The sequence below is a fragment of the Haplochromis burtoni genome, unplaced genomic scaffold, assembly GCF_018398535.1.
Source record: "Haplochromis burtoni strain Fernald_Lab_line unplaced genomic scaffold, NCSU_Asbu1 Contig_53, whole genome shotgun sequence".
Taxonomy (NCBI): Eukaryota; Metazoa; Chordata; class Actinopteri; order Cichliformes; family Cichlidae; genus Haplochromis; species Haplochromis burtoni.
In genome coordinates, this window is record NW_024582414.1 from 1,303,038 (window position 1) to 1,328,442 (window position 25,405).

Genomic DNA, 25,405 nt, shown 5'->3' on the forward strand with positions numbered 1-25,405 from the left:
ACCTTCCGGTTACAGATGCGATTCCCAACCCCCTGAGCCACAGTCGCCCCTATAAGCCATAGTCATCAAAAGGAAACAGTAAATATTTTGCAATGTTTCACTTGTAACGAGTATATAATACCTCAAAGTTTTGACCATGTTGTATTAGATAATGGAGAATAAAAATAACATTTTCACTTTATTTTTATTTCTTCAGCTGCACGAGTACATAATCAGTGGCTTGAGTCTCAAAAGAGGAGCTGTTCACCATCCTTTCAGCAGTAGACTGTACTGTGTTTTTAAAATGTTTTTCCATTTGTGCTGTCATCCGTGTTCTAAAAGTAGACTTCTTTATTGTAGGATGTCCTCTTTTGAAAACAAAATTATCTAAAAAGCCTCTATATTTGGTATCTGTTGTTGCCAGGCAACAAAATGCAGTCCCAGCTGAATTTTTTTTTTTAGACCCTGAAGATTTTAAGCTATTTAACCAAATACTTAAAGGACTGACATGGAGTTAAAGTGGATGTGTAGTGGGAAAGGAAAAAAGAAGGGCTAGACAGAAGAAGATGACTAGCTGAGTGACAGGGTGACGGGCTGGCCGGCTTCCTGGTTTCTCGCAGACTGTTGTCAAACTCAGTCGATCTTGGAGAATCCCAGTGCTGCCATCTGGGTTTAACGGGAGCTTCATCCTGGCACTGCCTACTGGTACAGATGGCATAAGGATACTATGTCACTGTTACAGTAGACTTGAGTACAATAGAATAGAGCAGAGCTGCAAAGTCACAGGTCGGTTTAAGTCTTCACGGGGAGCCACAAGATTTACTGTACCTATATCTAATTTTTTCCAGGGGCCAACATAATTACTCTAATTGTACTACTCTAATGGTACTTGTTATCATGTTGTCATGACCTCCCACACAAGCAGTCCAGACCTACAATATAATTTATTTCACACAGTGTTTAAACTGATCGAAAACACATCCTGACTGTCGCTGCTGTTTTGGAAAGAAACTCTTAGCATTCGGATGATTGGGAAGAAGTATACTGAAATGCTATTAAAACAGTCTAACACCCAATGTCTAATCTTATTTATTTTACAGCATTAAAATGGGTCTAATCTGTTGTATTTGTTTATCGAATCCTATTTTATTCATGGATTTGACTTCCTGTAGAGCAGATCTGCAGGTATGAGTGCTCTTCTGCAGTAACACACATAACGCACTCACACAGTTGCACACCTAAAGCTGCCTACTGCCAATGCACTGTGTCATGCTGGCCTCTGAGCAGCCTCACTATGCCGTTATGGGCAGTAGAAATAAGGCAGGGACAGCTGCTGTCACCCTCCTTAGGCTAATTTGTCCTGATGTTCCTGCCACAGTCCTGCTTCTCAGATCTCAAACCAGTGCCTCTCTGTGTGGAATGATTTGCAGAAATGTAAAGTGTTGATTTAATCGAGGATTTTGGAAAATGACGATGCTCATCTTTCCTAATCCGCATGAAACGTGCAGCTGAGGTGTAAAACCGCAGGCAACAGATTACACTTCAGAGTGAAACTCTGAGCTGAGACACAGGCGTACGTACAGGAAGTTTAGCTATTACTTCACTGCCAACCTGTTTGTACTTGTGTTGCCAAGACTGAAGAAAGTGGGCATTTCTGTAAAGTGGATTTAAGCTCTGCTGAGTGAAATTGAAATAAACAAATAGTATTGAATTGGCTCGTGCTGCCTGTGAATGAACTGATTAGACTTAGAAGCCTCAAAACAGCAGCCCACTCAGATGACTACTGAATGTAAGCAGCAGTTTGCACCACACTGAGCTCTGGGTAAGGCTGCTCACTTAGCATCCATCATGTCCTCCACAATGCCAGCAGGGTCCCCGGCTGCTTCCACCACTGCATCACATGTGTGGCTCGTCTTTGATGTTTGTGTGTCTTGTGTCATGCCACTATAGGCCAGTCAGTGTGGAGATAGGCATCATTACCAACAGTTGTGCTGTGAAATTAAATAATGAGCAAGCGAGAATAGGTTAAGATTCAATGACAACGTGGCACCGTTGCCTTTCAGATTCACATTTTACTTTGGATGCTAAAATGATGGTCAGGAGGAGGAGGGACACATTTATCACAGAGGCCAAAGATTAGTGTGTGTTTAGCAGGGTGGGTTCAGATACTGATATTGCTGGTGACTTGTCATACGTAATTTAAAGAAAAAGAGACGTTTGTTTGGAATGCAAATAGTTACAGTATAAAGCACAATGGATAAGTCATTTATAAATATAAGGACTGATGGATTACTACTGTCTGTTCGTATTAACTTCAATAAAGGGCTTTCTTGGTTTATCATTCTCTAATATGCCATCAAATCCAGTTATAAATACTACAAGTTGGTGATTAGTGGATTTTAGTCCAGGCTTATTTGCAGGACCCTTATAATTAAGTTAATAATTGTTAATAAGAATCTTTTAACAACGTGGCAACTCATAATTGGTTGTAGCTTGTAGCGGAACTATAGAGTTAAAAGATAATTTCTTAATAGTTAATAAGACATTATTACATCATATCATCCGTTAAAAGACATTGCCTTATAAGAGCGTGGCGTTTGTTTAAAATAAACCTTTTCATTGAATATTATCTCTAATCGAAACCGGGCTATTTTTGCGCACCAAAATAGAAAAAAAAACCTCATAGGAAAAGATGGAGGCAGCATGGCAACAGTCTCAGAGACAAGCTCGACTTCACGTGCACGCGCACCTGCACAATGAGATAAAAGACGACTTCTCCTCTTTGCTCTCACAAACTCTCACCCGTGCGCGATTACCGCACACAGGCGCGCACATCCACGCGTCCTCGTTCCATCTTCATCCATCTTTCCTCCCCCTCCTCTCTCTTTCTCTCTCTCTCTCTACGAGGGACGTATGGGAGGGGATGCTCGTGCTGAATGTGTTTTTTCCTGCAGCGTGCTTTACGGTACCGGAGAAGAAGAAGGAGAAGCACGCCGTTCCCCTCCGTTGGTCACGGAATCTGTGTTGTGACATTGCGCGCCTGCTTCTTATTTTCTAAATGGACCGAAGGGGATGTGACTGAAAGCAGTGTGTAGTCTGCGCGCGTGTAACCGAGTTGGATTTAAACCTGACCCTGAGATGAATCACACTGCCCCGGTTGATGCGCTCATCTCCTCCGTCTTCTGGCTTCGGGGGCACTAAAGATGCGGCTGATAGCGCGGGTACCTGTCCTGGTTTCACACCGGTTCGGTTTGTCCCGGTAGACTGATCCGTCCGGTGCTGCGGTTTCCAAAGGGGCGAGCTGAGTGATTTTTTTCTTTCTTAACCGGATCCGTCACCAGCAGCCTGCCAGATGGATAACTACTCTACTTTACAACGTAAGGCGACAGTGACAGACACATACCTGCTGCCGTAGCCCATTTCATGTTAAGTCTGTGCTAATGATGGAGTTCCCTTAATGAATAACCACATTAATCTGGGGTTAGCAAAGACTGCAGCTGAAGTCTGATTTTACTGGATAAAAAACAGAAAAAAATAACTTAAATAAATATTAAAATATCCTGTAAATGTCCACAGGAGGGACATTTGATGGTTTTCCCTCATGTTTTGTCACGACCATACATTTTTCTTGGGCTGACATCACGTGACAACTTGAATGGCATTTTTCAGAATTTGGTGAGCTTTGCTACTGAGCATCTGAACAGTGGCACTGTACACCGTATTTAATAATTTGGCGCTTAAATGTACGCACAAATTAAGCCCCTTCATCCTTTCATAGACACCCCCCACCCAGGGCCTTTGAAGCTCCGAGATGAGCTAATGAAACAACCATGACTGCAGGATCAGGGAGAGGTGGGGTGTGTGGGGGGATAATATATGATGCAGTGTCACATACCCTCTTGTCTTGACATGTAGCCCCCAGCCCTGTTGCCATTATAACGTCATGCTTTCATATAATGCACCACATTCACACCTGTTAAATCCACCACCTTGAGGTATGCTGTGCTTATTAGACTATCTGCACCATTATTTAGCTGTATCGGTTTGTCATGCTTGTTGTGAGCCTGTAATGATAAAGGCTTATTAACCATCTGCCTAAATGGTTTATGGCTGCAGTTATGCACCTGTAGAAGGTTATGGCTTTTTATTAACTGGATCATAATTTTTACAGATACAAGCTCTAATTTGTTGTCCATGTCTCTTCTGTGTGTGTATGTATGTGACTTACAGGGCTGTAAACCAACAAAAAGAGCCTTTTTTCCTTTTTAAAATCAAAGAGAATATTTAATTCCAATCTCAACTGCAACATATTTTAAAGCTTCTCTGTCTTTGTTGCTCCTAAGACGGTTCTATTTATACACTCTTTTTCGACAGGGCTTTGAAGTCGCTGCTCATTTTGGTGTCATTTTGCAAAAAAACACTATTATGTGTTCAGCACTGGTTTCTTTCTTTGGGCACACTGATCACAACAGCTTACATGCTGCATGTGTAATTCTCCAGACATGGAGAGTGATCTGCCACATCTTCAGGATACATGAGATATAGAATACCATGTAGATTTTTTAGGGACTATAAAGGGATTTTTGAGAGGTTGTCAGGTAGAAATGTGTACCAGTAATGGAATCTAATCAAGTACCTTATAGCCATGGATTGTATTTAACGCCTGTATGTTGAAGATTACTTTTCAAACCAAACGTTCACTGAGACTTTCGAACACAAACCACTGGACTGATCAATAATTTTCAAGGGAACAATTCACAGGACTCAGTTACTGACAGATGGTTGTAAAACTGATATTTTTTTCAAATAATAATAAAAAACTGACCTTGCAAACACTTCATGAAGTAGTTCACAGCAGTTGATCTGTTATAATAAAACTCACACATTGATGAATCTCTGGTGTGGTTACATGTATAACCCCTTCTTGCATTTGCACATTGCTGCTCACACATTTCCTAAATTATCTCATGAATAGATAACAGAACACTTGCAGTAGTTTTCACTGTTTCCCTCTTTGTGGAATTTGTTTTCTCCTTTGAATGATGATCTGCCAGTTGTTAGCAACAGCTGGATTAGTCCAGTATTTAGCAGCTGCCACAGCTTAGTCGATATTGTTTCACCTTGTGAGTCTGTATCTGTAGCGCACAAAAATATGGTCCTGGCTACATCTACCATAGCAGGAACTACCATTTTGAGTACTTCTGCAGGTGTTTATGTGCCTATCTGTTGACAGGGTTTTTCAAGAATTGGTGTCATAACCCTACAAGATGCCGTCGTGATAGTTTACAAGTAAGCAGCAGTCATGAAAATCAAGTTCAAAGATGGTTGCAGTTTGACCCATGGGTAATGATTATTTTAAGAATGCACAGTGTGATACCAGTGCAAGATGGTCAATAGTCAGCAACTTAATAAGTGGATCTTTTGATTATTGCTTGGTTTCTATAGAGTAATATTTTCAATTAAAATGGCCAAACATTATCCAATTCCACCTTCTCAGTGTGAGAATTTGCTGTTTTTCATCATCTTATTGAAACAGCTTTTTGGTTTTTAGACTATTGCTTGGGCAAATCTGTGTTTTTATGCCTGTCTGTTATAGCTGAGCAAATGAATAATCTGTCAGTTGTCGAAATAAATAGCCATCTCATTTATACTGAAAACCCTAATTATTTATTAATATACTTTATGGTTGGTACTTAATCCCTTGTCTTTGGCATTTGGTGGTTCCCGTTTATGAGAAATACTAAAGACAGAAGAAGGTTTTTACATACGAGCACTTAGTGATGGTGAAATAAATAATATTCAGGTAACTGCAATTTTGTCATCATCAGTTTTCCGTATTACTTACATTTAAACCCATCTATAGATGTACTCATTTTGTCAGTCTAAATTAAGCATGCCTAGTACCGAGGCTTCAGATCTAAGAAATGATAAATGCATTAACATTTCCTCTTCAAAGAGAAAACTTGCATACAGATAAAGAAGGATGAGTGGCTCAGTGTTCTACTGCTGCTCCACTTTAGCTCTGACAGGACACTGCTGTTTCTTGCTGCTGCTGCTGCTCCTGATGCTGCTGGTTGCCTAGTGACTGTATCCATGGAACCGGCTCCCATCGTCATGGTGATGGGCCAAGGGAGAGAGACCCAGTGAGGGAAGGGGGACAGAGATACCAGTACATCTGCAGTGTGTGCTACAATGATGAGGATGAATTGTAATATCATGAAGGATGATGATGATGAAGACTGTAATGCTCTGATTGCGATATTCTGGTGTTTTCAGATGTAGCGATACCACTGAAAAGCATGGAGAGGCTAGTTTGAAACAGAGAAAATGGTCATGTGGTTGCCAAAATATGAAAAATATGTCAAGGCAGTGGTTAAATGTAAAAGCCGTACTGCTATCCATGGATGGCTGGATCGATGGGTCGATGGTCTGTAATAGCATTGCAATAATTATCAGAGCTTAATTAGCAAGATTAACCTCGAACTATGTTCATAATATATTTATTAAGGTAATTTCATAAACAGCTAGCTGGCTGAGCACACACTAGCAAACATGCTGAGCACACATGTTTGCTAGTATTGTTGAAAGGAAATTTTTGTTGTATATTTTTACTTTGTTCCATTAAATGATTTACAGGTGTCTAAAGCAATACTGTTTGATATAGATCTAACAGTATCATTGTAATATAATTTACATTGGGTGGTGAAGGATATTTGCCAAGCTAGCCATTGAGATGAGATATAATTTTTCTAGTGCTAAGATTAGCAAGCAAGATACATTCATCTATCTAGCTGTAACTTAACTACACAGCACAAATCCACTGTTATCCACTTAAGACTTTATTTTGCTTTGTAAGGTAGTTTGCAGTTCATCTGTGTTAGCAGTGATGCTAGCATTAGCTAATATTAGCTAGAAGATAAAACGTCTTCTAAAAACAAAGCAATACCGCCATGTATCTAATGCCCTGCTTATGTCAGCCGTAGCTTTACCTGATAGCCAACTTCCTGAAGCTCAGACAGGCTTTGTTAGATAAAACTGGCTACCCTTCTGAGTTATGTTTGGGCTAATGGAGCCCAATTGATTTATTGGCAGGTCGATACCATCTGACGAACTATTTGCTGATCTATGTGTATGAAGTAATAACGGTCAAAAAGTGAAAAAAGAGCACTCTAGAACTTCCCTGTTGGCAACATGTATTTGGAATGCCACAAACAGGACAACCAGCTGATCCGAACAGTCGGACCAAGTGTAAACAAGTAAATAAAGAACTCCATATAACAAATGTCAGGTAAATGCCTATGGTTCGTGTGTCCAAAACAAAACATATACTTAAATACCATAGTTTTAAATCACCAAATATCAGACTGTAAAATCCTAAATCGGTCAGGCTCTAGCAGATAATTTGCTTGATACCTATAGGCAGTATACAAGATACATTCTGGGTCGGAAAAGTGAAGTCAGCTTAGACGAGGCTTACACCAGCGCTCGTTTTAAAGGCTACCGGTGACTGACAGCTGTGATTGCAAAAAGCCTTTGGGTCCTATAGAAGTGTGTGGCAAGTCAGCCCTTGCATCTGACCTCAGTAAATACTTTTGTGATAAGTTTAAGGGCTCAGTGACTTGTTTTGTGTTATAGTAAATAATAAATAAAGTTCATTTTGTAATTTTCATCAGAGTCAGAAAGACTTCACAGTAAGAGTTGCCGCTCATACATTAAGTTTGTTTTCAGTGTACCAAGATGGTGGAAGTTGCTTAACTTTCATTTATTGGAGCATGACATAACACTTTCATTGTGTTGATCAAAGCTTCAAAGATAAGTAAATACATTTTGAAAGCATAGCAACAATATCTCTCCAAAAAAGCTTTACCTGGTTACTTAATAATGACACTCGCCAACATTTCACCCTGCAGAAGGAACCATCCATGTGTCCATTAGACATTAATAGCATCCCCTTTGGCTGAGCTAGTGGAGTACTTGCACTTCCTATGTTTGACAGGTGTAGTTTGTTTGAAGGAAAATATTTCCTACCTAAAAGTGCTGACAACAAGGTTTGGGTAAATGTAATCAAGAGAAAACCAGAGTCTAAAACTGGGCAACTAAAGTCAACCCTGGTCAAGAAATGGAATGTTTTAACAAGTATCAGAAAACATTTTTATCTTTTTTTTCATGTAAGTGTTCATGTAAGATTTTTGGATGGCATGTGGCTTAAGCAGCCATGTGTAAGCCCAAAAGACAAACGAGACCATTTTTTTCTATGCTTCTTAAAACCATATTAGCTTACACTAGGAAACCCTTGCAGGATTTTAGAGGAGCTCAGAGGAGCAGAGCGAGGAGTGGAGTAGAAGGGGGAGGGAGGAGGAAGAGACAGAAACATTATCCTCTTCGTCACGGCACGTACTGTACTGTAGGTTCACACAGGCTGTATGAGTCCGTTCCAAACTGGTCTCACAGAGGATAAATTTATCTCAGTCTTGTTGTTCATTTCTCTGGTTTAATGTGATTTCAGTCTTTTTTAAAAATGTGAGTACAGATTTGTTCAGGGAGCATCCGTTCCGTCCCTTCTCTAGTCTCCGTGGCAGTGTTGCCATGGTTGCATCATTCACATTGTTCTCTTGAGGGTGACATAATAATTTGGCTCAAGTTAGAGATTGTGGCTCCTTCACAGTATAACAGGGACATTACATTTGCTGTTAATATTAGTATTTTTTTTCCCACTGGAGTTCCTCTTCATTAGTATTTTTTTTAAAAACATTGAACACTAAAGAAGTGACCAAAACAATTCCTTAAAAATATTTATCCTGGTTCAGGCTTCTTAAATGCAACAATTTATTTTTTTAATGTCACTGGAAATTGAATGTCTTTGGATTGTGACTGTTGTGTAGATAAAACAAGACATTTGCAAAGGAAACTTGTACATTTTTTACAATAAATTTCAGTCTATAGACCAAATAACTGGTCATGTCAGGTGAGTTATCAATACGTTGTCTTGTACTTATCACAGGTACACTGCCATATAAGTTGTTTTATACATGTCAGAGCTACAGAGCAGAGCTACTCTAACTCCGCTGTTGCAACAGGCCAGCGACAGAGTTTGAATTGAGCAGAGTCAAGCTGTGTCTTCACGGTGAGTTGCTAGTTTGGCAAATTCATTGCTACAAAGTATCCAGTGTTTCAAACTAAGTAATACACAAGAAATCAGACACGCACTGTGTTATTTCTGCTGTGCTGTGCAAGCATGTTACAGGAAGCACAACCAGATCCCTGCTGTAATTGTCCTTATTATTAAGTCTCCGTGGCTGCTGAAATAATATTCCAAACTGCAGAATGCCTGTTGTAGCAGTGTCATACGTGTCCTCGGGCTTCACTTTAAGATCCACAGCTGCGGTGCACCAGGAGCATCTTTTTTTGGAAACACTGACAGGGCAGGTCGAGGAGCTTCTGGTATTTCTTTGTCACAACCGTAGTCTCCCCTGATCTAATGTGACAGCTACAAGAACACTAAAGAAGATGACCTGTCATTGACAAAGAGGAAGTCAGGCCAAGAAGTCTGTTCTGAGATAATGGATCTTTTCAGGGGTGCGGAAAGTAGGACAGTGGTGGAGTGGTGCAGGCACACAGGTGCCACAGCACAGTTCTACAAAAACAAGGAACGGCTTTTTAGATGAGGACACAATGATAGTGGGGTATTGAGTGGAAATGAACAGGTAAAAAACCCCCACCATAGGTAACCGTGCAGTTGCTAAACAACCTGGCAGGCTGGCAGCAAGCTGATTCACACGTTACAGTACGCACAGTGTGTGTAAGCGTGGATAATGGAAGTGTGGAAGTCTTTCACACTTGACCAGTATGTCACTCTGTACAACCTGCTGTGTTTGTGTGTGTACCTGTGTTTGTGTGTGTGCAGTTTTACTTTGCTCCATGTTGATGGGATGATGGGAAATGCCTTCATAGTAAAACAGCTTTTTTTATGAGTTCCTCAAATTTCCACACCTTTAGAAGCTAGAGAGATGACAAGATTTTATGTGAATCTACAACTTGGTGTGAAAAATACAATTTTAAACTGAGGAAAAATCCGTCAGTAACCTGTAATGGAAAATGTTAAAATCCTTATTGGCAGCTGCGGTACTTAAAGCTGAGAATCTGTAGTCAGCTTTGGACTAATTTTCTTGGTCTTAACTAAACACAAGTGGTCTGTATAGTATATAGTGTTTGGTCACTGGAAAATATGTTAAAGTTAACGCTCATTAAGCACCAGCACAGAATTGCAACCCAAACATTTTGCAGAGCCTCTCATGCTTTCCACGTTACAAAGCAGGAGATGATCTCTTTTACAAAGATCTGCAGAGCTCGTGAACTTCCTTTGCTGATAAAACAGCAGTAGCATGGCTGATAAACTGGATTTTATTTTTTCTAAATTGGATGTTTAGCTCAGATGAGAGCATCAACATTCATTTCCACAGTCACACGGATACAAAACTGGTGTAAAATCACCAGTCAAATGTGATTTAAAAAGTGCTTTTAAAAAAGTGCCAGAAAAAGAAGAGGAATGGTTCAAATCCTTCTGCTATGAATGCACACAATTTCTAACATCGTGGCTTTGTTTGGTCCAGTACCAGTTCTGCTCCTCCCATGAGGGCACTTCAGAAACGCCATACTATTTCACCTTATGAATACAGGAAATGTCAGCCTGACTGAATTAATGGCTACGATGTTTCCTGTTTAATTGCCTCTTCGGGGGCAGCAGCAGGACAGCTGCCTTCTTTTGCATTTCAGAATTGTCTCGTAGATTTCTATTTGGGATCCTTTGAGTCGCTTCCTTTTTTGACCTCCAGTATCTCTCTCTGGTCATACATCATTACCTTAAATTAATAGTAGCTGGCTTATTCTAACTCCCAGTCTGCTGTCTCTCAGTACTGGGTCTGACAAATTAGGTCACTGAAAAATATAAAATCACAAACTTTTTCTTGTTTTGTTAAAAAGTCCAAATTTATTCGAAAACAGCTGGTAGGTCATCCACCCGAGTACAAGAGACTAAATTAGGGAGGAATAGTTGAAGATGATGGAAGCAGGTTGGGTGAATGAGCGAGTATTGGTTTGTCGGTTTGGTCCTGGTTTTAATAGAGTGCATAGAAAGCACTTTGCATCTTAGCTGTCAGCTAATCTATTTTAGATTATATGAAAAGTGAGTACTACTTATGGTAAGGATGACATTTTTAACTCTTCCAAAACATGTGCCAAGTCTCAAGTGATGTAGTAATTGCTGGAGAGGACAGTGTATTGTGTGGGTACCTCCCAAGAGATTGAGGGATGAGGCAGGTCTTTTTGACCTTGTGCTGGTTTGTCCACGTGTTGCCATAGGCAACCCAGTCTCCTCTTAATGGGGCAAGAGCTCTGCCAGGGCGACTTTTAGAATGCCACTTTGTTTGAATTTAAGTACGAAACAGACCAAGAGCAACCCTAAGGCCTCTATCATAGTCTTTAAAATCCTTTCATCTGTTTCAGACTCGCAACATTTACAATCTTTTAGTGATGGCTGTTTCTGTTTAGCAAAAATAAGCGCAGCCAAGATGAAAATAAAAGCAGAACAGAATCTGACATGGGTACGGTGGAAAATCCATAACTGCAATTATTTTGTAATTAGAGGTAGTAGCATCTTTAACTGTCTGCATTACTCCGGCGTAATTGGAAAACAATTTGTGAAAAAGTCTCTGGAGAAAGTTTTGGAAAGCAGCAGAACAGAGTGCAGACAGACAAATGGGCAGGAAGGAGGATGGACGGGCGATGGAGTAATCTCCCTAAGTCGACAGCATCTGTCTACTGTCCCGCTCTGTCTGTCTCAGCTCAGCTGTCATGGCTATCAGACAGGAAGAGACTGTGAGATGGCGTGTCTCGGTGTTCGCTTGGGTTTGGCACACTTAGGCATTTTATCATTTCCATAGGACAGCTGTTTCTCTGTAACCATCACCTCTCCATGTTTATATGTTTAGGAGGCAACTGACGTTTTTCTTTTTCATTTTAGATCAAGTACCAGTTCCATTTCATACCAGTCTTTAGCAAATGCTGCTCTCTGGAGACTATTTTGGGCTACAGGTTAGGTGCATTTATGAATAGCAGAGCAGTGTATGTTGGATCGACTCAATGTTCGTTCGCATATAAGGTAATAGAGGAACTGGAGGAATAGAAGAGTTTTTGGAGAGGAGCGCTCAGAAATAAGGATTTGGCAATGCCATCAGTACTCAAGAGTTCTTTGTTGGCAATCAAAGAATAAAAGGAATCCCTGAAGTTTAATATATAAAATGTGTTCAAGAGCAACTTTTATTATGTTGGTTTCACTGTAATTGATGGTATAGTTCTCTGGCCAGATTTACATTACAAATCATACGTACAAGGATCAGATGCCGAAGTGGTGCCATAGCTTGATGTCACTTCCTTTAAGACTGTGGAGGAAGGTTTTTCTACCTTATATTCATTGATGAGTTCTAAAATGCTTTACAGTCACAAGCTCAGAAGGATAATAAAATACAATGTTGGTTATTTCTGCAGTAGACAGGTCTTAAAATGTGCCTCCTTAGGTAGAGGTACATTGCTGGTGCTGCAAGCTTGGTGCTGTTGCTGCCCATTACAACGTAGTGTGCTATCAATGATCTTGGTGACTGTGGTCCCAACGGCCTTCAGATCATTAACAGCCTCATCCCATGTAGTTTTGGGCTGATCTACCACCTTTCTCATGATTGTACCCATGAGGTGTGATCTTAGATGGTCGTTTATTATTTCTTTCATTTCCGAAAAATCTTCTCCCCAAGCGTCTTGCTGATGGTTGTGTAGCCCATTCCAGCCTGGTGCACGTCTACAGTCTTGTCCTTGATGACAGCTCTCTGGTCTTGCCCATGGTTGCCCAGAGGATGGAAACTGATTGATTGATTGATTGAGTGATTGATTGGTTGACTGACTGATTGTAATCTATGTGCTCCATGGGCACAAGGCCAATCTGTGAGAGCAAGAATGGCGGCTGACTTTTAGAGGATCAAATACTTATTTCACTCAATGATATGCAAATCAATTCATAACTTTTATGTTATGTGTTTTTATTCTGGGTTTTCTGTCTCTATCTATTAAAATGAAGCTATCATAAAAGTGAGAGATTCTTTGTTTCTTTGCAAGTGAGCAAACTTAGAAACTCAGCAGGAGCTCAGATATTTGTTTCTTGATTATATTTTGCATCATAACTCTGCATCGCAAACTCTTCAGAAACTTGGAATATAAATGTACTGAATTAAAAGTACAAGTTTTCCAGTTTGCATTGCAATTGATTAGATATGCACTTTATACACTAGCAGAAAGGACTTTGAAATCACAGTTATGTAAACACACTGACCAGATTTCTCTCTAGCTTTGCATGAAAACATTACGAGCAAAACACCTCTTTTTTTTAAATTACACACAAGCATGCCTGACATTAATTACTGCAGTATCATTATTGCAGAAATCATTGCCTTATTTTCTCTTAGCAAGCTGTATTTTAAAAACTCATTATTTAACAGTTTTGCCCGTTAATGAGCTCATCTCCCAGATGAAGTGTGGTACAGTTGTTTTGTTTGACAGCAATTATTCTTTACATTTGAACAATGTCCTCAGAGTCACTGTAAGCACTGATATGTGGAGAATGTTAATAGGCTGCTCCACTCCACGTGACTGAGGGGAGACTGCACTTTACCAGCAATTTAGCCATCCGTGCGATTATATAAATCACATGTGTGTGTATCAGTGTATGTGTGTGATAGAGAGAGAGGGAACTGCTGATTGTGAATTTTCACGTCATGTCACCATTTGATTTCCTGTTCAGAAAATCTTTCACATTGACCATTTTCACTATTAAAACAACTGCAGTGATGGCATTTATTCTCGATTGATCTTGAGCGGTTGATCAAAGGACTGATTGTTCAATTAGAATTGAGTTTTGTCTGAAACAGTGTACAGATCTGCTGTGTGAACAACTCGACCTGTGTTCTTCGAGAAAAAAGCAAAGGAGTCAAGAGTGGCAAATGTTGCCATTTTGGAGTTTCTGGCATGACAACTACAAATGACTTGTGGTCACTCTCATCAAACCTTACTTTGGCTGTGTCATGGGCAGAGCAAGGAGGCACACTAAGCTGGTCATCATGTGCTGCACAACACAAGAGCCACTCACACTGAGCAACAGCTAGCATTAGCTTTCCTGCCCCTTCTTATGTGACTTACAAGTGTCCCCGCAAACATTTACCAGGTAAACGTGCTGTCGTGTGACACTGAGGGTCAGCTGCAGCCCTTTAAAAAGCAAACATTGCCAAGGTTAGTTAAGATGCCGATGCGGTCCTTATTATCAAGGCCCCAGTCACACAAGCGTGGAGATCTCCTAGCCACCATCTGGCAACCACCCATCGCAAACAGAGAAATGCGTGTTCCCCGACCAGTTGCAGTGTGGCTGGTGAACGTTTTTGGCAGTCGTGCTCCAAACAGAAAACTTGACCTCTAAATTTGACCTTGATGTCAAGGTTACTGAGATTCAACTCCTAGGTTGTCTCGATCTGTGTCCGCGCCACCTGCCCACCCGGCCGTATGACAACAATACCCATCAGCCTTTGAGCTGATGGATAAAAACTAATCTTGCGTGTTCACTACATAGATTTCTTCCTTCATCCTCTCTCTCCTCATGTTGACTGTCTCTTTATCTCTGTAAAGCACAGATTACATTAGGACATGTGGCTCACAGGAAGTCCCAGACTTCTTGTGGGGTCTATAGGTTTGCTTTGTAACAATTTCAGCAGGATTTAAGCTCTTTATTACTTCATACTCTTCGTTCTAATTACATTCAGAGCAAAGATTTTAGATGGTGACGGGAAATCTTGCTGCCTCTCATATGGTGACAGGACAGGCTTTGAAAACAGCACAAAAGCATCCATAAGGAGCACCATATGGGAAATAAGATATTAAAACAGCTCAAACTGCAGGAAAGTCAAAATTTCCCACATGCCAACTATCCAGCTGACTGCCCCCCAAACTGCACAGGAAACAACAACCGACCCAGCAGCAGACGTAATCAATTCAGGAGTAAAATTTGAGCCAAATCTGCGCAGTGTCTGCCAAGATTTACAAAGCAACATAAAAATGATGACTTGAAATTAAACTTTTTCATGAATAAAAAGTGCTTACAATTACTTTATATGTTTGCGCAGAAATATGTGGACGTGTTACTTCCTTTAATCGGCCGGCCTTCGGATCCTGATGCATTAGATATATGAGTGTGAGGAGTGACGAGCAAATACAGAGTGTGTTTCTTGCAGTGACGTATCATTCCTTTTATTATCCACTAACAACTTAAGTGTGAATGCTTTGAGTTAAAGTAAAAAAAATAAATAAATACTGCAGCAACAAGAAGTGTCGCTTCACTCCTCCTTAGTTTATTTATGAAGCGCTGCTCTACAACAGTGATGTATTATTTGTGCGAATGTGCTTTCGGAGCACTGCGAATCGTGACGGTGAGGTTTGATGGGCTCGCGGACGTGGGAGTGAAGCGCCTCGACCTTGACTGTCTGGCCTGAATTTGCCTTGTGATGCCCACATCGCCACAGCAGCGGCACCGCGTTAAAGCGTTTTCTGCAGCAACTTTGTGTCGTGACTCGTGGGCTTAACATCAGCGTGTTCTCACAGAGCTTGCTTCCCGCTCTCACTGTTCTCCTCTTGTCTCTTTCTGTCCAGACAGAGAAGGTGTCTGCATTTATTCTGCTGTGCAACAGGCTGTGCTAAAGCACCACATACCCTCAGTCAGACACTTTATTAGGTACAGGTTGTTATTACTGGGTTAGACTCTCTTTTTCCTTGAGGACTGCCTTAATTCTTTGAGGTGTATATTCAAGAAGGTGCCTGAAACTTTCCTCAGAGATTTTTAGTTCATATTGACATGGACATGGTTAGCTGCATGTCCTTTTGAATATCGTAAGCGTAAACTTTTGAGAGGATTTTAGGTTTGTGACATGGCATGTTACCCTGCTGGAAGTAGTCATGAGAAGATCCGTGCACTGAATCCTTGATCCTTGAGCATGAATCCTTAGAAATAAGTCACAGAATAATTTATTTTGTGAGCATCAATACTATTACTACTGTGATATCACTTCTCTTTGTGGATTTTCCCAAGTGAACATAATATAAGCAGATGTTTGACCAGCTGTATGTATGATTTCTAAGGGTATAAACAGTAGAATTTAGAGAGGTAATCGAATCAGCACCTCAAATATAAATTGGTGTCTGCTACCCTTGATGCGACCTAGATGTAACCAGTCCAGCTTAGTTCATCACTGCAAACTTTATCTCAATACTACAAACTGTGCAGTGTAGCCTGCACTAAACTGCCTGGTACATTCATGCTATGTTTAAGAGACACAAAAGTAGTGCACTTCAGTTTGTTTTGCTAGATGTTTCACAAAAAACGTAATCCAGCAGCACATTTGAAAACTAAAATGAATCAGGACATTACATATAAAATCAAAATTTGTCAAATTTCTTCTGCTCCTGCCCTCTTTGTCTTACAGCTTTCACCACCTCTCAGTGTTTCACATTGAGGGTTTTTGTTACTATGTAATACAGGGACAAACTGCACAGTTTGTGTGTTTGATGATATTTGTGAGTTGTTTGAAAAGCTGCATTTGAAAATTGTCTGGTGCTTAAAACATTAATCTCCGTAGCGAGAAGGAAATGAGAAGGAAAAAGAGATGTGTTTGGAGCTGGAAGCAGACTTTGGGAAGTCGCATTATTTTTCCTTATTTCTAAGCATGCCGTCTCTGGAGGCAATACCAGGCTGCAGCACATGAAAAATGAACTCATTCAGTAGTAACATGCATTAACCTGCCTATCAGATTTAATGAATCATTGAGTGAAGGTGCCAGAGTGCTGTTCTGGATCGTTCTGGCCCACTTTTTTGTTTTGTGTTCAGATATGCTGCTGACTTCCTGTCAGGCTGCCCTTTTCTCTCAGACTTGTATCGTCAGCAAGGCGATTTTACCCACTGGATATTTTCACTTTTTCACATCATTCCCAACAAATCTTAGAGATCCTTGTGTGGGAAAATTCCCAGCAAATAAACAATTTCTGAAATACTCAGACCAACCAGTCTGCTCCACGAACAACCCTGCAACGTTCAAAGGCACTGAAATCACCTTTCTTCCCTATTCTGATGCTCAGTTTGAACAGCAGGTCGTCTTGTGATCGAGTGATTAGATATTTGCAGAAACGTGCAGTTGAACAGATGTGTTGTTGAGTGTATTTGTAGTGTGTAATTTAAACCTTATATGAACTTTTTTAAGGGGGCGTATGCCAACATCCCATATTACCTTGACATAAGCTAACTGTTATGTACAATAACTGGCAAATGTTGAGGGAGCTGGCAGCATAAAATATACTAGAAAAGCTGTTTGGTAATTTCTATACTTCTACTTTATAATGCTTTATTTAAATTAAACATTCACCGGTCGCACACAGTTGAAGAATGCAGTTATGTGAACCTGCGCGTTTGTGGTGATCACTCCAGGAAACGTGTCACTGTTTCCATTCATCAAATGCAATAATACAATGCTCCAGAATATATCGATGTGCTTTTTTGATTGGTACATTTTGGCCGTGTTTTGTTTCACTTTCTGTCTGTGTGTCTTTACCAGCAAATTCAGAACCAGAGTTATTATAAAAGAGGTTTGGATTTGTCATTTTATGCTGTTTATGTTGTTTTAGCCATCTCCGAGGAAGTTTAAGCAGCACTGAAATGTTTTCCTTGATGTATTTTTGGCAGATTAAACGTGTAAATAGTTTGTGAAACAAATTCAATGGGATGTTTTCCAATTTCAGTAGTTGTGAATGTCTCCAAAGCATGCTGATATTGACTACATAAACTAAGGTATGCATAAAATTGAATTGCATAAATCTTTTACACCCGTAGAAGAGAGATTGGTTGAAATGAATCAAGTGGTGGCAAAGATTTGTCAGATACACAAACTGAATATAAGACGGATGTAATCACAGAGTCAATGTGCCAGTGCCCTAAGTCTGGATTGTTTCCAGTGGCCAGCAGAGTTTGATTACTCTAGTTGGGTGGCGTTACGGTGGGTGTTTCTATATTTTCCACAGTCTTAGAAGCACTCAACAGCTTTTTACCTGACATACTTCACACCTACACTCAGATGCAGCGTGTTCAAAGAATTAGAACATGTCAAACATACTGAAATAACTTCCTTTCCCAGTTTATTTTCCCCACCTGAGGGACTAGCTCAGCAGTGTTGCATAAAGCTTGTCAAAATGGTGCTCTTAGCCATGGTTTTTGTAATTAGTGTTTTATGGTAATTTTGGGCAATTGAGTCCCCAGTTACCATAGCAACAGCTCAATGTGCAATTTCCATGGACTGTTAAGGAAAGCTTTAGGGATAAAAACTTACTAAAGGGTGTTTATGCAAATGGAAGCTGTCATGCAGGATGAGCAAACCCTGCAAATGCGGGCAGGGTTCGGGGGAAAGAGACGCTCATAGGTTTGAACCCTGCAGGTCACAGTGTGCATCAGCATTAGTGTGACCTTGAGGAAAATAGTAAAGCAGATCTCACTGCTGAAAGAGCGTGTAAGCTGGAAGATACCAACGCGCAGATGAAAAAGCCGTGGCGTCTAATCTTTCTTTTTCATCTAGAGAGGAGAGGAAAACAAGATGAGGGGAGGATAGAGGAGTGACAGAGGCAGCAGCAGGTGATAGATGGAGTGAACGCATGAATAGAGATCCAGACAGTCATGCACAGCTATCAGCTGGCAGTAAAAAAGAGAGATTGACTCCCGGCCAGAGTGAGAGAGAGCGAGAAAGAGGGAGGGATGACAGAAAGATGGAGAGGTTATTCCAGATAGCAGCAGGTCTCACAGTGTGTTCATGGAGACTTTTTCAGGTGAAGGTGAACTGTTCTCTTGCAGTCGGGACTGTTGGATCTGTATTCATCACATAGCAGGGAGACAAAAGTGGAAACCACGTCACACAATGGGGCTCAGCAATGTAATCGAGGAAAAATAACACTGTTGAATAGCTGGAATTTTTTATTGAGCATCTCTCAGCTCACTGCTTTATTTTTAGGGCCAGTGACTCTATTGTTCTGGTTCACTCTCAACTACTTTTCAGCATCATTACCATTCTCTTCAGGCAGCTGCATTAGAAAGAAAATGATTCTGATAAACCCACGGCGTGCTACTGAGCAGGTCGATAAAGTGGTGCGTGTGACCTGCTTAACAGTCAGATAACTCTGTTAGGCATTGGTGGAGACCAGAGGGCAAACAAAAAGAAGAGTGAATATTAGACTTCTATTTCCCAAGTGGTTATAGATATGAGTTTAAAGTGGGTGATTCTTTCTCTGAGTCTCTACACGTGTACGCGTTCAGCTGGTTGTCGTAACATGCCGCAACCGCCTTTTACACGATGACATGCCAGCCCTGTGTTCCAGTTTGCACACGTTTGCAAAGTTGCCGTTTTATAGACCTTCTCAGATTATCTGAATATTTTAGAGGTCTGAAAAAGTCAAACTATGTACTCCAAAATGTAAAAAAGTAAACCCCCGTAATAAATCACTGGATCAGATTGTACTCTACTTGAACTGGTGCATTTTGCGTTCCTATTTAGTCTGCAGAATCAAATTACCCTGAAACTTTGAGTAACAAGTGTCACTCTGTTCTATGATCTATGAATAGCTCCGAGCTTCTAGGTCAACAGTTTTGAAGACATGGCGCTGTTATCATAGACATCCGTATGCCTGTGTGTGTGTCTGTGCGTGTGTGTGTGTGTGTGTGTGTGTGTGTGTGTGTGTGTGTGTGTCTGTCTGTCTTTCTGGCTCTGAGCATTGGACGAGTTGCTGGGACACCAGCATGGCAAGGTGACCTCTAATAAATAACTAAATAACACGGAGACACACACACACAGACTCTTACTGGCAGTCTGAGTCCATGTTTTCAGCCCAGAAGTCCAAAATGTATACAGTAAATCAACAGTTCATAATTTTGTTTAACTTTTCTTATCAATCCTAAAGATACACACACGCTCCAGAAGTATGTGGTGTATGTTTCATATCCTTTTTTTCCACATGATGTAAGATCGAGGAACATTTGAAACAAGTTGAGTGAGAGCAGCTATTTTTGTCAGTTTGTGCTTTAACCATTTATCACAGTTAGAAAAAAGCAGAAGGTCAAACTAGTGACCATCACATGTGCGCTGAAGTAACAAAGAGAGATGCAGGCTCCATTTGTGATCTAGTGCTGACCAGCTTTGACTTGTTAAACCCTCTGACACCCAAAACCCAATGGCTAATGGGTCATCAGGGCTTTGTGTGTTGAAGTTAATTAGTGGTAAAAGAAGCATCTCTTACGAGAGATTTCAGCTTTATTGGCTGATTTCTGAGGGGGGGGGAAGTTGTAAGTCTAACCTGCCAATTCCATTTTTCTTTCCCAGAACTATAACTGACAGCACATACAAACAAAAATCATTACTTCTTCAATTAAAGACACTGGAAGAAATGATTAAACTTTACAATTCTTCTCCCAAACTGCACTAAGTCACAGGATTTACTCTCACTGAAACAGCTGAAAATTAAGTGCTGCTGGAAAGTGGTAACCATAACTAAGTCACCCTTACCTGACATATATGAATTTACTAAACATGAGTAAAGGCATCAGATTTATATTAAAGCAACTGTCAGGTACTTGCATCATTTTCCACTGTGTTTATAACTTAAAATAACGGGACACTTTGGTCCTTTGCTCATACTGAGGCTGCTGGCTTGTGGTTGGCTCTGAGCTCTGGATTATTGTCACAAACGTTTTCGTGTTGGTGCCCCCACGGTTAACCTTGGTGAACTTTGTGTCTTCACTCAGAATGAACAGGTTCCATGCTAACAGTGTGTGTGGATTGAAGTGTGTGCATGACTATTTCCCACTCTGCTCAAGTTGCACATGCTAAAATGGACTGCCTCACAATCACACGTGTGGAAAGTCGATCGCTCAGTGGTCCGGGCCGAGAACAGGTGATTCTGTTCCTGGCCGGTCAGTAAAAAAAAGACTAAATGGGTAGTCTTCTAAGTTTATAGTTTAAAATAAAAATATTTGTGCTTTTATTTAGAGGTTTTAATCGTTTTTTTTTACTTGTCCTGTTAACAGAACATATGTAGGTCAGCCATAATGAGCTGCAAAGTCTTTATTTAAGACTGTACACAGTCAAAGTAACCTCAGTGCTTTTAATGTGTTAAGAGTGTAGCTTTTACATGCTAAACAGGTCATTGTGAAATACAAAACAAATCCAAAATCTTTGGGAAAATGTGATCATATTCAGCAGAAATTGGCTTGTGCTGTGGTGAAGTTCTGCATTGGGTTTATGTGAAAAGACAAACTTTAATTTTGAAAAATAGCACAGATGCTTTCCTCTTTTCCTAATGAAGACAGGAGGCGGTTTTTTACTGCTCAAACACAGGATGATAAGTTTGCCTTCCCATTAAATTGCCTTCTGGAATTCAAAAATGGTTTTAGATCGAGCTGCTCCTGTATAGAAGAAACAAAAAGTGCTGTGCCTGGGTTTTAAGATGGCTCCCCTGCTTGTCTCTTGATAGAGGAAGCGATGGAGGAGGAGAAAGAGAAAAAGTTAAACCTGGAGACAGATTGAGGAAAAGCGCTGAGACACCGAGAGAATGAAAGGGGAAAAAAAGGAAGATAGAGCGAGGAGATGCGCTGGGGCATCTCAGGCAGAAAGAACTGGGCCACTGAGCACAACTCTGGAAGAAAAGAGATGGAAAAAAAAAAAGAAAAGAGTGGCCTGGAAAAGAGGGAGAGACAGTGAGAGATGACAGAAGGAGAGGAGAGGCTCATGTGAAGCCTTTCCTCTGTGAGCTTCACATATAGGCTACTGAAGAACAGTTGGACGAGCGAAGCCTTGAAATGAAAAACCAAATAAGTTGGTCTGGTAATGTTTGAGAACAGCCAGCTGTCTCTCTGTTGATCAGGATATCACTTTGCACTTTCCAACAAGCTGTTTTCAAGTCTGACTTTGGATCTTTAGACGAGAAGTCCATTTTCTTGTAACTAATAAGCACCTACAACTAGTAAGGTGATCATCTTTATTATGTTGAATAGTGAAAAATGATGGAATCTCCCTGTCTCAGAGAAATGTTGTGGATTGTCATCTATTAAGTAAATCGGTGAAAATCTCATATCTGTTACTTTTGGGCTCTGAAGCCTTTTCTATAGGAATATTACCAGAAAGCAACCAGCTAGCAACCAGTTTCCTCGGATTGTGCTCATTGACAGACTCATTCATACTGATGGCAGAGTGCTGGCAACAATCTGTCTGCACTCATTAATAAAATAGCACCTTCTGTGAGAGTGATTGCAGTTAAGTCAGACTGCAACTGTTTGCAGAAAGGTTGCCTCCTTTCAGGCGATCTGTGCAATCGCCTTCCAATCACAAGTTGTTCGGAAGGCGATTGCAACCAATCAGTCACAGCACATTGCAATCTGGTGCAGAATGACAGAAGTTCAATTCAATCCAATTCAATTTCATTTATATAGCGCCAAATCACAACAACAGTCGCTTCAAGGCAAGTCAAGGCAATTAACAGGCAGCCAGCACAGATGTCCTACTTTTTATCATTTGACTGATCCATTAGCGTGCTCTGAGTTAGCTTTTTGATACCAAGTGTGTCCAATGTCGGATGGTTTTTCGGTTGAATAGATGTAATGTAAGCTTGCTAACACTATTTCAGGATTTTGGTGCATAAGATGAGCTCTCTTGTTCATAGTATTCCCAATGTATTTCATTTTATTGAGCTAGCATTGGCAACATCCGGTCTTCCCTCTGTAAAGCCTTGCAGCCATGGTGGTAACTGTTGTGGATGAGAATTGTGGACAGGACTATGGATAAAGTTATTCTTCAGATTGTCTATTACTGTACACCAACGTCAGTTTAAATCTTGCTGTAGTTTCCTGTCAGTGTAATTTTTTTATATCAGTCAATATCAATAAAAATATCATAGTTAGTAGTGCTATTGTCATTATCATTTGGCCTTTCATGTTTTCTGTCAATGAACTCTTAATAGAAATATAAAGTTCACAGAAGCCATATTTCTATTGAAGAAATGTGTTTCACAATAATGATTTTAATAGTTTGATCGCTCAGCCCTACTTTCAGTTGCCCACGGCCACACTTTGGCATATGGACCGGGGAGCTTAGTATCAACCCACTGACCCTTTGATTACTTGGCAACCGTCTCTACCTTGTGAGCCACAGATGATAATGAAACTCGTTACGAGGTATTTCATGTGCTTAAGCCTACCAATTTGAGCGCTTTTTCTATATAGCTCAAAAATGAAGGATACCTTAAATGACACATCAGATCTTGATAAATTAAAGGGTTCTTTTGAAAAAGGGTCATTAGAATTTTATGCTATTTATGCCTTTTTTTGCTGCTCTTTTTTAAACTTATTCTTTTTAAACTGTATTGCTTATTGCACTGTAGAGGCTGGTGAGGAACAGTATTTCGTTTCAGGCTGGGTAACACCATAAGGAATGATAATAAACTTCTTTAGTCTTCTTGAGAAGTCATGATCATCAACCCTTTGAGGTACAGATTTAAAACATTAAAGACTTCCCTTTATTTTATTTATGTATTTATTTCTTTGGAATCTTGCAGAAGCAAATTTATGAGAGAAAAGGCTGTGGAAACACGAGCACACTTCTCTTCGACGCCGATGCTGTCGATAAAATGTCAATAGTTGCCACCAGGGTTTGCTGCAGGCCAGGATGCGTCGCATATATTGCCCCAAACTAACAGAGTCATGTGCTATTCTTGGCTGACTTTTTAAAATTGCCAAGCATTCCTGTTGAGCAGCTAATTAATAAAAAGATCTATTAGCCGCCATATGAAAACAGTGTACATGATAGAATCCCTGCAGTAGCTCGGATACGTTCATATCTGACAGCATGATTCTCCCTGACTGCCTGTCACGCAGCCCTTTTCTGTCTGGCTGCTTGTTTATCTGTCTTTATTGCAAACTATTTATAAATCCCACTGTTTGTCTGTCTAACTTTCAGTCTGTCATTTGTGGGTACTTGTCACTGAAGGCAGTCACGTCCTAAAGTTTTTCTGTGTACACAGTGAGAGTCATAAACATCTTTTTCAGGTCACTCTGTGGTTTCGGTAACAACGCTTTGACTCATTTGGCGCGTTTGTATATTTGTTCATTCATGCATCTGAGCATAATTGATTGTCACATTTCGGGTGCAGGTGAATTGTCAGCTGTTCTCGGCTTTGTTGTGTCAGCTGATTGTTATTTTTAGTGTGAGTGATGCAAGGGTCGTTGGGTTTTACAGACGTGCCACCTGGAGCCACAGTGGCAGGCAGATTGGACTGGCTGAGAGTGTGAAAACGCCCAGACTGTGATTCATCAAGACCGTGTTGTGATTCCTCGAGGCTTTGTCCTCTTCAGAAAAATGCAAACCATTTGTTAGAGCACAGATAAATGTTTCCCTGACAGCAAGGCTTTTTAGGGATGGGAGCGACGGGATGGAATGAAACGGTGAGAACTGGGGATGGTTTGGGGGAAAAGTGAGGTAAAATATTTTATTTGTATCTGTTTTTTCACTTAAATCAACCTAAAGGTAGGGAAATATGAGGCGGGAATAAAACTAACCCACACAACTTCAGAAATTTACAAAACCTTCACACTGCGCCTAACTAAAATAGACAATTAAATTAAATGTGATCTCCAAAAAAAGCTACTAACTATTCAGTAAATCCTTTTATTAGTGATCTTCAATAAATATTACCACTGTTTTGTCTACGCTTATGAAAGATGAATTCATAATTTAATTATTTAATTAACGTCTCACTAAATTAAGTGAGACTTTAATTCTTATGAGCATTATAAAACTTCCAGAGGTAACCAGAGGTAATTCTGACCTTTTAGCCACTGATCAATGTATTAGCAGACTGATATTTTTTCAAATTTATAATAGCCAGTAAATAAATCTTAAAACTGTAAAGAAGAGATGGCGGGTGTGTTGATGTTGCATAATTCGTCCACAAGAGGGCACTCTCAGTTTCCTTGTTGGCAATGCACCTGTTTGGAAGGACAAACACAGTGGGCAGTGTGTAAACAAATAAATAAACAAATGTAACAAATTTTAGGGAAATCTTTTTGAGTTTTTGTATCTAAAGAAAAAAGACTAAAATTGGGAATTATATTAGAATATCAGCATCTGTCTTAAAAAGTCCTACATCAGTCCTGTATGTCGATGTTGCCATTAACATAAAAACCAGGATGTCACACATTCAGAATGTCAAAAAAACGAAGAAACACACAAACGAATGGCAATACTCGAGACTTAGGGTCTAATTTAAA

General features: G+C 40.2%; 1 protein-coding gene across 1 annotated transcript in view; it reads left to right on the forward strand.

Annotated features, from left to right (window-relative positions):
- The first annotated feature begins 6 nt into the window (after window positions 1-6).
- lrrc7 (leucine rich repeat containing 7) overlaps window positions 7-25,405 on the forward strand; it is an 88,523-nt gene continuing 63,124 nt past the window's right edge. Inside the window, exon 1 of the mRNA XM_042220703.1 lies at window positions 7-25,405. This exon is cut by the window's right edge and continues 2,660 nt beyond it. The gene's annotated coding sequence lies outside the window, so the exon portion shown is untranslated.